Source organism: Lissotriton vulgaris, chromosome 2_1 (genome assembly GCF_964263255.1).
Source record: "Lissotriton vulgaris chromosome 2_1, aLisVul1.2, whole genome shotgun sequence".
Taxonomy (NCBI): Eukaryota; Metazoa; Chordata; class Amphibia; order Caudata; family Salamandridae; genus Lissotriton; species Lissotriton vulgaris.
In genome coordinates this window covers 1,953,234,032-1,953,251,391 of record NC_141687.1, presented here as the reverse complement: position 1 = coordinate 1,953,251,391, position 17,360 = coordinate 1,953,234,032, and the positions used below count along the sequence as shown (strand labels likewise).

The window sequence follows — 17,360 nt, the reverse complement described above, 5'->3', positions numbered from 1 at the left end:
TTGCAACCGTGGATCCATCTATGGGACCTTCAAATAGCATGCACCGTTTCATGCCAAGGATCCAACCCTCAAAAGTAGGTGCCACTGCTTCCTGCCAGTTTTGGGCCTTCCTTATAAATGCTTCTGGTATGTCTGTTAGCATTGAAATCATGTAAAGTATGCTAAGTGTGCCATCTTCAGACCCAGGAGGACTGGCCTATGCTATGCCTCAGACAGCTTATCACCTACCTAAAACCAGATCCTGATACCCTGTGAAGAAGGTCCTCTTCCATCTCCCGGAAACACAAGTGAGGTTGGGATCTTTGGCAGTGCCTTTTACAGGGACGTTATCTCATTGCCCTCACTTGTCTTGCCTCTGAGGTCTGTGGTATATGTATATCACTGTCCACTCCTACACACACACCTACACACAGAGCTAGATTAAGACCTGTAGAGGCTCTAAGCACCCAAAAGATTGTGGTGCCCCGAAATATATCTGACCGTAAAATAAAAAAATAAAAAATTCGAACTGAAACAAAACTTACAGTAAGATGTTAAATAATGTTTCTTTTTGTATACTTCACTTTATTTACAGGCTCAGCTGCACCATTTGCAGTTTTGCATCATATGGTCCATGGTAAATCCCACAATGGAACTTTTCTGTGGTGTCCCCTCTTCCCTTGATGCCTTAAGCACATGTTTATTTTGCTTACTAGTTAATCCAGCCCTGTCTACACATTTATTTACACAGTGTAGTTTCTTACTCACATCTTCATGTTGTAGCCTAGAACGTTGCTTCTGTGATGACCCATCTTTTTATTTGACCATCATTTTGCCAAAGTTAAACAAAAGCTTTCAGATCTTCACTAGCAGATCGATGCCATTGACAAGAGCTTGAGCTGGCTTAGTGCAGATTCACGTTTTGCTTGAAGTGGAGCTACCATGTGTGAGAGATGGGCAGACAGACACACAGGCAGACACACAATCAAACACACACAAATGGAGAGGGAAAAAGAGAGAGGGAAGAGAGATAAAACAAATAAGAAACCTCCCACTAGAGCAGTGATACTCAAAGTACGGCGGCCCCCCTGACCTTTACATGTGGCCCTATGGTCAAGAGCAGCCCTGGACTGCTGTTCTCTTGACTCAGCACGAACATTAAAAAGATGTTGAATAAACAGGCAAGCCTATATTTAAAGGTTAATTGAAGTTAAAAAAGGAAGCAACTAGGTAGGCCTGCACCACTTAACTTTAGGAACAACTCCATTTTAAAAGACATCTTGCAGCAAAAGTGTTAAAACATAATAAGCTCTCTTCAAAAATCAAACAATGTGTATTTCATTAACATGTAGAACCATTTCACCTTAGTACATCAGATTATATCAGTGCATTGAAAAGTATTTTTTTAAAGTGATAGTTTTCAAATATGAAGCATGTATTCCCCGATACTGATAACAATGCCAATAGTGAACTAAGAGGCAAGTCAGTCTTATGTGCACTCTTTGGGTGGCCTGGGTCCCTATTCTACATAAATCTCATTATATTTTATTAAAATCAAACACAGAAGAACGTTTTGTACAACACACATCTGAGGTCATGAATTTTGAGCTTCTGTAAGAAAAAGGAGGTAAAATGAAATAAAACGATTGCCTGGGATCACACAATTTGGTAAAGTGGGGATGCTGGCATCAATCCCAGGTTTTCTGGTTTCACATTGTGCAATTCACCCCCTAGATGTATACTACTATTCTCCCATAACCACCTTTAGCCCTCACCTCGATCACCACCCTGCTGGCATCAATGCAGGGCGGAAACCCTCCCACTAGAGCGTGCTTGAGAGACAGGGAGGATGGGAGACAGCGGGGCAGGTACCCTGGCACTAGAGCGTGTTTGAGAGAGAGAGAGGTGGGAGACAGCAGGGCCTGAGAGACAGCAGGGCAGGAACCCTCCCACTAGAGCGTGCTTGAGAGAGAGGGAGGATGGGAGACAGCAGGGCAGGAACCCTCCCAGTAGAGAGTGCTTGAGAGAGAGGGAGGATGGCAGACAGCAGGGCTTGGGAGACAGCAGGGTGGGAGTCCTCCCACTAGAGCGTGCTTGAGAGAGAGAGAGAGAGAGAGAGAGAGAGGGGAGACAGCAGGGCGGTAATTCTCCCACTAGAGCATGTTTGAGAGGGGGAGAGATTGGTTGGGAGACCGCAGGGTGAGTGCCCTTTCTTCTGCAGTGTGGGGACGGCTCCAGTATTGGCACGGAAACGCCTAAGCACGTGCTGCTGACCGTCCGCCGCAGAGTTAGTCACCCACTCTACACTGAGGTGTCTGCAATGCACAGGATGGCAGTGAAAGGGCCGGCAGCGAAAGGATGTGGCATAACCTTCGCCCTTTGTACTGCAGCATGGACTGCAGTAAATATGTTTGGAACTAGAACAATGAAATGCAGAAGCTCTCTTCTCCATTTCCAGGCTCCCCTTCCGCCTCCTCTCCGTCCTTTGTTTCCATGCCATGCGGCAGCGTCCTTGTGGCATTATGCAAGATATTATGTAAGCTCATTCTTAAAAAGTGCTACAAGCATGACTTCGCCCCTTCGATACACTCACTACGTCACAGGCGAAGCAAGATACAAATCTCAGAAGACATGAAGGGAGAAAGGAGCGCAGAGACAGAAAAAGGAGGGATGTTTTTCACGGTTGGATTGCATTTTCCCACTAAAATATTTCCTGCAGATAGTACCCGATGGAACACATTAATGATCTCTTTTGAAATAATGCCCGATTCCCCGATGACTGAAGACAGGTAGGAGGGCACAGGGTGCAAATGAGCACTCCCCAGACCCTTGCTGCCTGTAACCCTGGGGGGCAGCTTATTCTCTGGAGACAAACGGAATAATGGCACTGTTTAGCTGGGTTTTCGGCGCAAAATTATTCTTTCATTTCACTCAAGCTGTGAACTAGTGTCAAGATCTAAAAATCTGTTTTGGATTGGGGGCGCCTGTGGGCAGCCTAGATTACAAAATGTTTTGATATTTCTAGCCATCTTAATCTGGAAGACTATCTTTTTAAAAGCAGCTTTTGTGAGTTTAGTCAAATAAAGAGGATTATGCATAACTGCTGTTCATATTAATGACACACGCAAGGACATCCAGGGGCTGTGAGTGAGTGCACTTCTACAGCCCCTCTGTACTTGGGAGGGGATGGCCACCATGACCCACTCAGTCTTCGACCCTTGTGATCATGGCCTCTCCTCACACTCAACAGTGGTAATAAATAGCATATTAGACTCTGGACATCTGCATACATGCAATACATATGTTTATAGGATAGGGAATGAGTAACATCCAATATGGTGCAATATGGCTCTCACCGGGGCCCTGGAGACATCATCTAGAGAGGACTTTGAGACTATGCCTGTTAGACCTTGAGTAAGAGCCATGCCAGGCCTAAAACACACAATAGCAGGACAAGTAAAGAAGAGTAGATGTTGGATTTGACTGCTGTAAGATTTTAAACTATGAATAAATTAAATAAGTAAATTAAATGAGATTTAAATAATCATTGCAAGATACCTGATACATGTTAAGCCTCCAGTGCAGCAGGTGCAATTTGAAGCCATAGCAGAAAAGAGCTTTGGGGAAATGTATGGTTTATAAATGTTACTAGAACCTGAGATGGCTATATAGGATAATATTAAACGTTATCCATCGATTATATTGAAATTATCTGGTTTCTATAGGGTAGTTAGCATTAAAGGGAAGAGGTGTGGCACTGCAGCCAGGGGACTGACTCTGGAATCTGGGGATCACGGTTCGATCCCTGGTGCCGAAGGCAGATTTGCCCAGCACCATGTGACTCTGGGCAATAGCTTGCCTAATCTTCCCAAAGGCTCCAGCGCCTAGAGACCCTTACGAATGATTGTTCGTGCTTTATAAATGTGGATTATTATTAATAATGTGTTTTTTTTCAAACAGGGAAAATAGTGTGATCCAGCGTGTGTGAGGTCCAGTATGTCACTAACTCATCTATACTGTTTGACTGTTTGCAGTAAAAAGAAGTAAACAATACTTAATTATGTAGTTAAGAATGTAGAATTTTATTTAAAAAGTGTTGTGCATTGCCAGTAGAAGGGAGAGACAGCTGAAGCTGTTCTCTCCCAGGTGCAGCAAACAATGGTTATAGAGTGGAATTAGAATGTGTACGTTTTGTTTACCTTTCATGAATAGATGGTTGATAAAGCAGTAGACTGTGGTCAGCACCTTTTGAGTTATGCGATGGGTGATGGCGAACGGTCCTCCATCCTCTGATACTTTTCACCATACCCCATGACTAAAGACTCTAGTGGGTTAGGATGCTGTTGTACTCCAAGAGTCATAAACGGTGTATACTTTTGTACCTTTCATGGGTAAATTATTCTCCATATTGCTTAAATTATGTTTTTATGTTTGATGAATGGCAACATGTTTTTTTAATTTGGTTAAAGGAAGAATTATATATATAAAATAAAATCCCTATAATTAGCACTCTGTATGTAATGCTGGGACTGACTAAACCTGGTAATGTTAGCTCTAGCTGCTGGTGTTTGCCTGCACTCAGTGCACTGAGAGTGTAAAGTAGGGGCAAAAAGCAGAAAGGGATGGTTTGCCTGTGGACTGTCAGAATTATTTGACGTTAACGAGACAGGTGCTAGCAGCAGCACTGCCCAGATATTGTTGGACATTAAGAGTAGTTAGTTGCTCTTCTTCTCGTTATGCTCTTTTACCTTTGGTCTTGGCTCATACTTGCTGGGGGTAGGGGCGTGGCTTGGTCATTAATATTAGGGGGCGGCGGGGCTTCAGGTTTTCCAACAACCATGCTGGCACATCATGTTAAAATGTATCACAAAAAAAGTATCCTATCACCATCTTGTCTTTGTTTAAGCCTGTTTCTCCAAAGGAAAGACAACCCAAAAGGGTAGTTTAGGGATCATGACACCCCCTTTTGGTGTCATGCTTGTTCATCGAGTCTCAGCCTGGTCCATATAAACCAGGGTGGTCTCAATCATCTTCCAGGGAGCATTTTGAATATTATTCCTAGAGGGATCTAAAAGATTAAAAATACCTAAACGACACCCAGGTTTCTCCTTATTCTTGGGTGACTTTGGTATGGTTAAAAAGTTTAAATATAGGAGAGTTCTTAGGGGAGTTAATACTCTACCGCCCTAACTTGTTGTTGATATGTTTTAGCCCTCTGAACGGCCTACCTTAGGTCCAGGACTTTCATAAGGACAACCCCTATGTTCACGCCCCGTCCGCGTATTTTAAGTGTTCTATCCTCTATTGATTAATAGTCTCATCATATCAGTCAGTGGACACACATATATCACAACACTTAATTTCAGGCAGGCCTATTTGCCTCTTCCACTGTATTGTTGGTATGTATTAACGCTTGTTGTCATCCCAGGCAATGTGTTGTGGTCAATTAGAAGAAATAAAAACAATAATAATTTCAGTAGTAAAAATGGGGGTTCACTCGCGTACACGTAAGACAGACTGACACATATGTGGTATATACATTCTGTACCTGTTGCACACGGTTGCATGCTGTATAACATACAAAAGATAGACCAACATAGATACAGTGTATCTATTCTGTGCACAGTTGCATGCTCCATTATTCAAGCATACACGCTTCCTATGTACGTGTATCATTGAGATTTGTGAGATACACTCCAGTGTGAGATGCTCAACTGTGGATCACTGCACACATCTGAGAGAGCGTAGGGCTTCCCGATGCACCTACATGGATTATTGGTTAGCACAGTATCACTCTAAATGGAGTATACTAGCACCATATCCGGGTTAGTGGAGGCTCATCCCTATTGTCACTCTAAACTTAGAAAAAGTTAGCAGAAGTGCGGTAGGTTATGAAGAGATTAGAAAACGTATTCTGTTCATCTCATTCCTGAAATATACGATGGCTCCCTCACTTACCACACCACCATACTACTTATTTAACCACCCAATTACCTGTGCAGATAACCGGACTGCAGAGAAACCACTGCTTATGTTATTATATTGGTCAGTACTGTGTGTTCTGGGATTGGCGCAAGGTGATGGGAGCGTGCAGTGTTACGTGTGTCACGTGATCGTTAGGCAACACGGAAAGTGTAGTTTCCTAGTAGCCATAGCGATAAGACACCGTCAATTCTCCTAGTTTGGTTCCCATACTGATTTCATGATTTATATAGCTGAAGTCTGCTCAAGCCTATTCTTTCAGCAAAAACATCTGGATGGCAGTGTATTCGGGGGAGGGTGCCAGGGGCTGAGAGGAGAAAGGTGGGGGGCGCAGGCGCGAGAGCGGAAGAGGAATTATCATATCTCCCTTCCACAGTATCTCATAATCCGTATAATTGATTTGGGGAGGCTGTATTCTACGATTCCCCTGTACACCTGTATAGAAAATCTCTTTCCCTTCCCAACATAGTGGATGTGGGAAAAAGGTATGGACAACATGTTAAAATACATTATAATGTAGTGCAGAAGGGTAAGGGGTACTAAAACACAATATTTTGTAAACTAAACAAACATTTTTAAGACCTTCATAACAGGGAAGACAGTGTGTGTGTGTGTGTGTGTGAGATTGTTTGTCTGTGTGTGTTTGAAAATATCCCAGGTGAAATTCAACATACTGTTCACCATACCCCATTGAAAATACCTGTAACCAATTATTTACTAGAGAATACATTTATTAGGGGGTGTACGACCCCAAATACCCTCCATAAAACTATGCCCCTGGCTGAGGGGATAATTTACAGAAGTAAAGTCCCCAGGGAAGGGTGTTAACTGCTGTTAATACTCTAAGAGGTGGGCAATAATGTTTAATTGAGTAATTTTACATCTCTGAAGAAATCGTACTCACTTGACAAATTAATTATAAAGAACAACATGGAAATTTGTTTGCGTCCCAAATGTATGGCTTTTTTGTGATTATGTGTTTGAGCTTGCCACTATTACATTCTGCCAGGCAATGGAGTATTGTTAAAGCAGAAGGCATAATGCCTATGTGATGTCATAGATGCTGTTCCACTCTCAGCAGTGACTGACAAAGGCACTGATGTTCACAGAAGATGGATTTAAATAATCTGTAGTCAAGGTTGGATTTTGGATTAAAAATCGTCCCAGGCATGCTAAAAAAAGTGGCCCACATTTGCATATTGGTTGTCCGCAAAACAATGCTTCGGCGAAATTTTATAAAAACAAGGATGGGTTGGGGGTTAAAAAAATGCACGTATTAGTTTACATTCGTGAAACACACCTGAAAACAGGTGAGGCCACTTTTGCTCAGGCCCCTTGCCCCACTCAATATGCATATATTAAAGGGCCGGCCCTGCAATAGAAAGGGAGTGACACCTGCCGTTGATAAAAGGGAGGTAAATGACACCCATCTGCCTCCAGAAAGGCCACTCAGGCCCCTACTGGGCCGCTGGCGGTATCCGAACAATGCATAAACCACCCAAATCGGCCCCAGGCTGCTCAGAAAAGCAGCCCACAACTGGAACTGAACACCGGCCCCTCGGACATTGCCCGAGTGCTCGCGTTACCAATCCAACCCTGCCTGTGGTGCCAGATAATATTGCGATAACGACATTGAATGAAAAACCTACTTCTGATGACATCATTTGGCCCCTTCCTAATTACCAACTGGCATACACTGTAAAGCATTTTATTTTAACTGTACCTGTGTCTTTAGAGTTTGGGGTTTGGATCTGGGATCCATTAAACATGGACCTCGTGCAAATGCATTTCTAATCATATCTATTTTTTTCCTAATAGAAATGACAACGTTAATATTACGACAACTGAATTATGAAGGAACAAAACCAGCAATCATATCAGTAAGTATCAAGAGCATAAATACTGATAAACTGCTTCTGCTGAACTGTGGAAATTATATTTTCAACCTTTATAAATATTATAATGTGATCATCTTATATATTTTGTTTCTGATGGCAAAAACAGATGTATGTAAGCATGAAATTCAAATAACTGACAACTTCAATAAGTTAACAATCTATACACACAATGCAACATTTACTGGTATTGGTAAAATGATTTTAGCATTTCGGTTTAAATGTTTACATCAATATATTCACTAATTGCAAGACATTTTAGCATGTTCGTGAGCATTCATATTCACAATAAAAATAATTTAAACTGTAAAGCGTAACATTCTATTGGAAACTCTAGTTATAGATTAAGTATGCTAGAACTACTAGTATCCAAAGAACACAATAGGCTATTGTTTTTGGAACTCAATGGGGGGACAGAGTTTGCATTGAAAAAGCAGTTAGAGTACACAGTTAAATAAGAACAATAAAAACACCTCATTGGTTCAGTAAAATAATTATACACAAACAGCTGGCAAGCATGGCAGATGTTCACTGAAGTTCTTCTGGCTAGAGACCCTTCATGAGGTGGACACCCCTGCAACACCAACGGTGGTCAGCAACTACCTCAGCAGTGGACACTCAGAGGTGCCAAACCGCCATGAACGATGAAGCTCACCGAAAACAAAAGAGGCATCCGGTGTACACTCAGGGCATGATCAGATCCGAGACTGGATAGCAAACTCAGTTAATAACCCTTTATGATTGTAGTAACATCCAGTTTGTAAACAAGGCCATCATGAGAAAGTTCACCCAGCAAATTAGAAAGATATGTGCCTTATTCACAAAGAAAATAATAAATCTGCACCTGTATAATTACTCCTGCACATGGGTACATATTTAGGATTAATCAGTACCTGGTTTAATGTCCATAAAAACTTTTTGGGATCCTTTTTGTTAGAAATTGGGTTTTTGGTTGACTGGGGTGTGAGCTATGATCAAGCAGCAACCACAAACCTAGTCAGGGTAAGGCACAAGCAAACCCCAAATTAACCTGAGCTCACCCTGTGGTCGCTTGGCACAGAGCAGTCAGGCTTAACTTGAAGGCAATGTATGAAGCCTTTGTGCAACACTTCAAGCAGTAAAACAGTAAAAGCACCACACAAAAACATCCCACACCAGGTGTAGAAAAATAGAATATTTTTTAATAAATAAAACAAGAGCAAATTGACAAAAATCCAATCAGGGAAAGTGAAGATATGAATTCCAAAGTGTTATGTTGAAATAGCAGCGAAAAGCATAAGGGCCAACAAGGGATATCTGGTCACACCGGACCAGGAGAAAGTCACAAGTTCAGGCCGACTGTGTGAGAGCGCATTCGGGCTACAGAGACTCAGTTAGGCCCACTTAACAAGGTACATTAAATCCTGGCTGCGGAGCGCTGCATGGATCTGAGGCGAAGAAGCGTTGGGCAGTCAAAGTGATGCGTCAGTTCTGAGATGAGGCAAGGCTGTGGGTCGAGGTCCTGGTGTATCCTCTTTGAAGATACTATTGACAGGGCTTGCAACGTGAAGTCTAGGTTTTAAAGATGTGCCACGCAGCTGAGGTGATGCGTTGGTTCTGATGAGATGCGAGGCTAAGATGCGGAGGCTGGTGTCTGAGTTGCGCCATGAGATTGCCTATGCGTTGGTTCTGAAGATTGCAGGGTGATGCAGACCTTCTGTGGCGGGCCCAATCCATGCAGCAGCACTGCAGCAGCAGTCTGCTCGAGGGTCCACCACTCAGCCATGGAGATGTGTGCTAAAGGATGCGCTGCTCAGCAGAGAAGATGTGTTGGTTCTGCTGGTAAGCACCTTAGACCCACTTCCAAGGGTCCAGGACCGAGGAAGCACCACTTGGCAGGGTAGCCTCACAAATGGCAGAGTCCAGGTGCAGATGCAAGGTTGTTGGAAGCCTGTTATGACCCTCAGGCATTAGATCAGGAGGCCAGCCAATTAGCCCTTGGAGTCACTTTGGGTTCTGGGTTCAAGAGATGCAGGTCCAGTCCTTCTCACCCAGGCAAGAGGACAGACAGTCAGCACAGCAGAGCCAAGCAGAAGTCCAGCAAAGTAGCAGTCTAGCAGAGTGGCAGTCCTCTCAGCAGCACAACAGTGCTATTTCCTGGCAGAGTATCCACAGGTCCAGGAGTGTACTGAAGTAGGGGAGTCAGCGGACCAGTACTTATACCCAGTAATGCCTTTGAACATGGGGAGACTTTAAAGACAAGACCTTGAAGTGCCCTGCCAACGCATCTCTGGTTCCAGACTAACTACAGGGGGGTGGCAGCCCTTTGTGTGGGGATAGGACACAGCCTATTCAGGTGTAAGTGAGGCTAGGCCCAGCTCCTCCCTCGCATCCTACCACTCAGTCACCAGGGTTCGATTCCCGGCGCGGCAGGTTTCTGGACCAGGGTCAGCGGACTCGATAATTCTCTCGCCTCGGTGCCCACTCTGATCAGCGATCACACTCGGCAACTCTGGGCATTAGCTTGCCTCATATTCACTAACGGCCCCACCAGACCGCCGGGGATGTCTGGTCTCACCCTGGAGATACCCATTAAGGGACCATCTCTCAGGGAAGCCAGGAAGGGTTTCGCAGCGGTCAAAGCGCCTTGGGACCCTACGGGTAAGTAGTGCGCTATATAAATGCCTATACATACATACATACATACATACCCAAGATCCCAATGTGTGTGGCTGTCTGGGTGCAATACACAAAGTACAACTACCAACCACACTAAGTCATGTGATCAGAGACAGGCTACAAAAGGGGGTGGTGATGAACAGAGTGTCTGAATTGAGCAGACCACTCTTACCCAGTCCAAAGATCAGGGCTTGATCCATCACCGTTATTTATCTCACTGCTACAGGCTACAGGCACCAACTGGGAAAGGCAAGAAAATGGCAACTTTCTAAAAGTTATCAAAACAAGCGGATGGGTTGTCACCTCCCAGATCCAGCCGCAACAGCTACACTTGAATTGAATTTCATGAATCTAATATCAAGAAACCATATTTTTAACCATTGGATCAATTGTAATCCATGTTTATTCTAAAATTACTTCAATACTTTTACAAAGACTGTGCAATTCCACCCTTTTAATGCTGCAGAAATGCCAATCCTGGCTTTTTCCTATAACATGTCAGAATTCACATTCAATCTTTGGAAACCATACCTATGTTTACTCAATGCATTTCGGGGTGAAAAGCCCTTCGTCAGGGGTTTAAAATATAAACTAAACCCATCAATCACCAGAAATCATCATGTCTAGATATTAATACACCATTTAATTTGTTTAACATACAGTTATGCCCTAAATACAATGTGCCCTGTGTTTAAACTCATCCTTATATAAAAGGCAATTATGTGTCTCCCACATTAAACAGTAACGATGTTCTGTGACTTCCACTTTCAACAAAAAAATATGCCCTCTGTTCAATTTATTTTTTTTGGTCATTGTTTCAAATAAAATGCTTTATTCCCTCTGATTGTGTGGACTGTGAATGTGAGTAAGACCATGGACTGAAATGACTAGCCTTTCTCATGCTGTACTTACACTTTCACATAGAATTTGTGTATGTGGTACAAAGTGCATGCACACTGAAGCATCTCTACAAAATACTCACTGATCACTTTAATTGCAGATGCATCCCAAGGGATAACAAATACTTTTAACCTCAGTGTCAGATCCCATGTTCATCCAACTTAACATTCCTCAGACGCTTTATGTGGGAAGTTAGACACCTTAAAGACCAGAACCCATTAGCAGGGAGAGCTCGTCAGATTCACTGAGCATCTTCTGAAGGTCCCATCAACCACACAGTGGGTACTCCTGATTTCCATCAATCAATCAGGATTTGTATAGAGAAACTAATGACCCATAAGGGTATCCAGGCACTAGGTTGCAGGGTTCAGTCGAAAAGACAGGCATTGAGTCTCTTCTTGAATTCCTCCAACAAAGGTGATGTCCGGAGATGGAGGGGATGGCCATTCCAGGACATAGCTGCGAGGTAGGAGAAGGAACGGCCTGTGCTGTGGCTTTGGTGGATGCACGGGATCTGTGTGAGGGCAAGGGTGACAGAGTGAAGGTTCCTGGATGGTTGGTGGAAGTTGAAGCGGCGGTTGATGTATGCTGGCACTAGGTTGTGGAAGGCTTTGCAGGCGTCTGCCAATTTTATGAATAGGCATCTTTTCTGGACATGGAGTCAGTCAAGGTTCCTAAGGTGTGGGGTGATGTGGGTCCATGAAGGAAGGTTGAGGATAAATCTGGATGCTGAGTTTTGTATCGTCTGTAGTCTCTTCATAAGTTTGGTGGTAGTACAGTGCATTGCCGCATTCCAGATGGCTGGTGACTAGAGCTTGAGTGGTGGTTTTCCTCGTATCGATGGGGAGCCATTTGAAGAGTCTTTAGAGCATGCGGAGGGTGTGGAAGAAGTTGGAGGAGACTGTGTTGAACTGTTGCTTCATGGTGAGCTTGCAGTCCAGGATGATTCCGAGGTTTCAGGTGTGGTCTGTCGATGTGGGAGTGGGTTGAGTTCAGCGGGCCACCTGGTGACATTCCAACGGGAGGCTTTGTTGCCAAAGATCAGCAATTTTGTCTTATCATTTTTAATCGTCAGACAGGTGGTCTTCATTCAGTCAGCGACCTTCTTCATAAAGTTATGGAAGTTGGGCTTAGTGGTGGTGGAGTCTGAAGCAGGAGGATGACCAGGGTGTTAGGATAGGATATGATGTTGAGGTTGTGGGTTCTGATGATGTCGGCTAGAGGTGTCATGTAGGTATAGAAAAGGGTGGGGCTGAGAGATGATCCTTTGGGGATACCAAAGATGGTGCTCTTGGATTCTGAGGTGAGGGGAGGTAGGCCTTTTCTCTGAGTATGTCCTGTGAGGAATAATGTGATCCATATGAGGGCATCTTCGTGGATCCAGATATCCTCTGTTGAGGAGAATGCAGATATCGTCCCTGGTAGTGATTAGGGCGGTCTCTGTGCCGTGGCTGGTGCAGAGACCAGATTGGGAAGCATCAAGCAAGTTGTTTGCCTCCAGGTATTCAGTGAGCTGCTGGCTGATGGCCTTCTTGAGGACTTTGGTGGGGAAAAGGAGCAGCAACATTGGGCAGTAGTTCTGGAGTTTGCTGGGGTTGGCAGAGGTTTTCTTGAGGGGAGTTCTGACTTCTGTGGGTTTCTAGGGGTCGGAAAGGTAGCTGTGGCAATGATTGCGCTGAGGATGGTGGTGAGTTGGTGGCTGATATCCTTGCCTCTTCTGTTGGTGAGGCGGTGGGGTCTGGGGTCTGTGGGTGCGCCGGAGTGGATAGAGTTCATGATGAATGTGGTATTCTGTGTGGTGAGCTGTTCCCAATCAGTGAGTGGCTGATCGGAAGAGGCTTCCTTTGGAGCAAGGAAGATGTGGAGGTCAGTGGGTTCAGTACAAAGTTCTTTCGATGGCGAATATCTTGCTATCGAATTGGTCCGCTAGGGCATGGCAGAGTTCCTGTGACGGTTGGAACGTGTTCTTGGTGGCCGTAAGGTAGGAGAACTCTGACAATGCAGAAGAGCTCCTTGGTGTGGTTGGCATTTGCTTTAATGCAGCTTGCCAGGGCGTCTTTTTTCACATACTTGAGCTCTGGTGGTATTTGTTGAGTGCTGACTTGAAATTGGCTTGGTCTGTGATGTCTCTGCTGGTGTGCCATCTTATTTCCAGTTGTTTGCAGCTGCTTTTCATGGTTCTGAGTTCTGGTGTGTACCATCTGGCTTGTTTGGTGATTCTGCGGATCTTGGCTTGTTTGATTTGGGTGACTCAGCCTGTGGTGCTCGTGATCCAGGTGGTGAGGTTCTGGACTGCTTGGTCCAGGTTGGTGGGGGTCAGGCTGGGGGGTGTTAAGGGCATACCTACATTGAGTCTGTATCATATTGTTCTAGCTGTGGTAGGGAGCATTGGGGGTCTGTTGGAGGTGCCTGGTTATCCTGCAATGGTGAAGAGGATGTTATCATGGTCAGTCCAGGTGAGTTCTTTGTGGCATGGCTGTATTTGAATCTGTCGCTGGCTGTGAAAATCAGGTCCAGTGTGTGTTTTGCTATGTGTGCAGGGTTGGTGACCAGCTGGGTCAGGCTGATGATGCCCATGTGTTCCAATAGGTCGACAGAGTTTGTGTCTGTGGGGTTGTCCAGGTGGAAGTTAAGGTCTCTGTGGAAAATGTAATGCTTGGACTTGATGGCTAGTGGAGCGATGAAGTTGGTGATGGCATCTCAGAAACCAGTGCGTGGTCTAGGGGTCTGTAGGCACAGGTATCTCTGATGGTGGTTATGACATCGGTATGGAGTTGAAAATGTAGGTGTTCCATGATCATGGTGGTGGTGTCCTCAGCAGTGTATCTTTGCTCACCTCAGTAGTGGTTGTTTTGAATCTTTTCAGCGTGGCTTCTGAGCCACTGCTCTCTTTTATATTGTTTCGTCTTCATGACGGTAGACAAGCAATTAGTTCAGGTAATGCAAATTTTTGCTAATTCCCTTGCTCTATCTGCATTTGGATAAACTCACCTTCTAGTCTTTGAACAATTACATTCACTCGATCACATTTATATTGTACCCAGTTTCGAGGAGAAGTTCACCCATACATTCTAGGACATGACTACTTGTGGGAAGACGTATTCTCCACAGTCTTAGGGGCACTGCTTTTGAGGTTTAAATGTATGTGCTCTTAGTCTTTTCAGTGCCCCTTCCAGAAATGCCAAAACAGTTTGGAGACTCCAAAGGCTTACTTTAAAAAGTTATGCCACCACAAAAATAGAAAGCGTCAGTATCCTGGCAGAAAACCCTGCTATTTAAAACGAGAACTGGTAATGAAGAAAATACATCAGGCATGTTTGAACAAGGCCTTTCTGTAGGAATGAAGCAAGAAACTAATATTTAGAAAACAGATTGTTATAATTCTGCCCCGTAGGTAGAAAGGTCTGTATTGTCTACACGATGCTGTTGAAGTAAGTGTCAAATTAATGCATGTGTCTGCTGTGGACCATTATTTTTGCTGTTCAATAAATATGCTTCCTAGATCTGCCCCTCTTCAGTGACTGTGAACTGCTTTAACCTGATCTTCTGAGTAGAAAGTGTATGACAGCTAACCCTGATGAAATCATTTGAGTGCGGTACAGCTCTGTACTCACAGAAAAGAACCAGACAGGCTATAACCTCAGTCAAATTTCAGCTACCGTCGAAAACAAGAACTGGCAAAGCCAATAGAACTAGCTTGTTATAATTGTAGGGGGTGTTTTGAAGTAATGGCCATATGTGTTTGTGAGATATAGTTGGATGCACTTGCAGAAATACAAATATAGGTACCCACATGAATACAGACACTATCTAGATGAATCTGCAGAGATGCACCCATACAAACACACACAGAAATGCACACATACATGCCCACACATGTGCATGCCCACTCCCACAAACACACATGCAAACTTGCCCATCAGGTACCGTGTACTTTCACCAATAAAAAACACGCCTATTGGCTTTGCCAGTATGTGTTTAATATCTGCAAATGAACATGAGCATTAAAGTAACATCTGTCATCACTTGTTGTTGAATGGCCATTTACTGGATAGTGACTATTCACTTGCTGATATTTAGAAATAAAAAAAGGGGCTGCAACATGACGTTACATATCAATATTCTTGATTTTAGAAATGTATAGCTCCATGAAATCTGTGAGACCCCTAAAGAAGTTTTCCTGACCTGCCAGGATTTGCCACGGCCGGCCTGACCCACACATGGGTCAAGTTGATATAGCTGGATGGCTGGACCCACTTTGGGAATTAATTCAGTATGACATAGTTTCAGCTACAACTGACTGAAAGTACCATAATGGTTCACTATTTTACTTCACCAACTGCAGTGTTAACATGGTGTTTCCAAATGGATATTTCCAAATCCTAATATCCACTGCTTAATTGAATGATTTTTCATCATTTAAAACTGTTTGCCCTTGTTCCATGGAAGGGAAATATAAGTGGTCCTTTCTGCACAGCTATTCGTGAGTGTTAGCTTGTCTTATGCAAACAAGTAACCGTTTTTAAAAGTACAAAATCGCTTTGGAAAATTCTCAAAAGTTAGTTTTGACCTTATAAAAGAATTTACTCACAGAAAAATTGTCATGTAAGTAAATCTACTCTCCTAGGTTGCGAGTGGGCGTCCCATGGCTTTGATGCCCTGTGAAATTCTGCACACACATACAAACGTACTCCTTAATGGATATTATCGAACTTCTCTTGTGGCGGAGGTGTAGGGAAATATATTATTTACATGTACAGAAAAATAAATAACGTTTATTGGTACATTTGTCCATGCTTGACGGATTTTTCTGTGAGCAAATATATTAATGTATATATTTGCTAACTTCAGATTGAAATTCATAAACGTTTTTTAGAAGTACGCCTGTAACAGGAGTACTTCTGAAAACGTCTGTGAATTACTGAAAATCATAATTATGTACCCATGCAAGGTCATAGACCTCGGGTTACCTACGTACTAATTTCTTAAAGAATATACACAACTAATTACATGTTATCAATGGAATTAACTCCAAAATGAATAATGAAATGGTTTTACAGTACAGATGAGAAAGAAATGCAGACTTAAACTTAGCATAACTGGTGCTGCATATTTCACCGATGTTCACCGGGACTGTACTATGGAGGCTTACTAATATGCCTTAATCCACCAGTGTTAGTATTCAATCGACAATGTTGTCCTGAAAACTGCACATTGTATTTCAATACCTAATCTAAATCACCGCTACAATTATGCGGACCACCACCTGAGGGGCTGTAACCCTGACTTTGCCTTGATACAGGTTGTCCCCTCCCGCCCTGAGGAACCACCCTCTACACGCCAGGGTCGAAACGTCAACACTTGCCCCTAGCGGGCCTGTACCCTACTTCACCCCATCCCTACCTCTAACAGAAAATTATACTCCGTACAACATCAAGAACCAGAAAAATACTTTCGAATCCATGAGAGACAGGTCCCATTGTAAAACTAGTGCTACTGTAAACCATGACCAGTTTACTAAGGACATTACTATGTTTAATTGATTGTTTTAACAACTTTATGATTTCCCTCCCTATACATCTGTTCTATTTTTACAAGCACAATCCTTTTTCTAAACTCCCCCTGGAGCAACCCTCTTTTCTGTTTTGAAACATTCCCTACAGTGTTCTGTTATAATAACTGTGAGATTAAACAGTCACTATTGAAGCTATTTATGATGCTTGTGGGTCTTTTTGAGGATATACTTAAATGAATTGAGAAACTACTGGGGTACACTTATGATGTAACTTGAGTTCTATCGCTTAGTGAATGTCGTCTGGAACGCTGAGAATGTATTTGTAAGTCAACATGACATCTCGAAATGCAGAAAAAAACGTCAAGCCCTTTGAAATATAATAGCTAGAAGGTCACTTAATATGTCAAGTTAAATATGCATTGATGTGATGC

The 17,360-nt window shown here is 43.4% G+C and overlaps 1 long non-coding RNA gene across 3 annotated transcripts in view; it reads left to right on the top strand.

Annotated features, from left to right (window-relative positions):
* LOC147733540 (uncharacterized) overlaps positions 1-17,360 on the top strand; it is a 154,094-nt gene that overhangs the window by 38,397 nt on the left and 98,337 nt on the right. For all 3 annotated transcript variants that reach the window (XR_015308737.1, XR_015308736.1, XR_015308735.1), the window contains exon 2: positions 7,780-7,841. This is a non-coding gene — a long non-coding RNA (uncharacterized LOC147733540). The remainder of the gene's footprint in view (positions 1-7,779; positions 7,842-17,360) is intronic.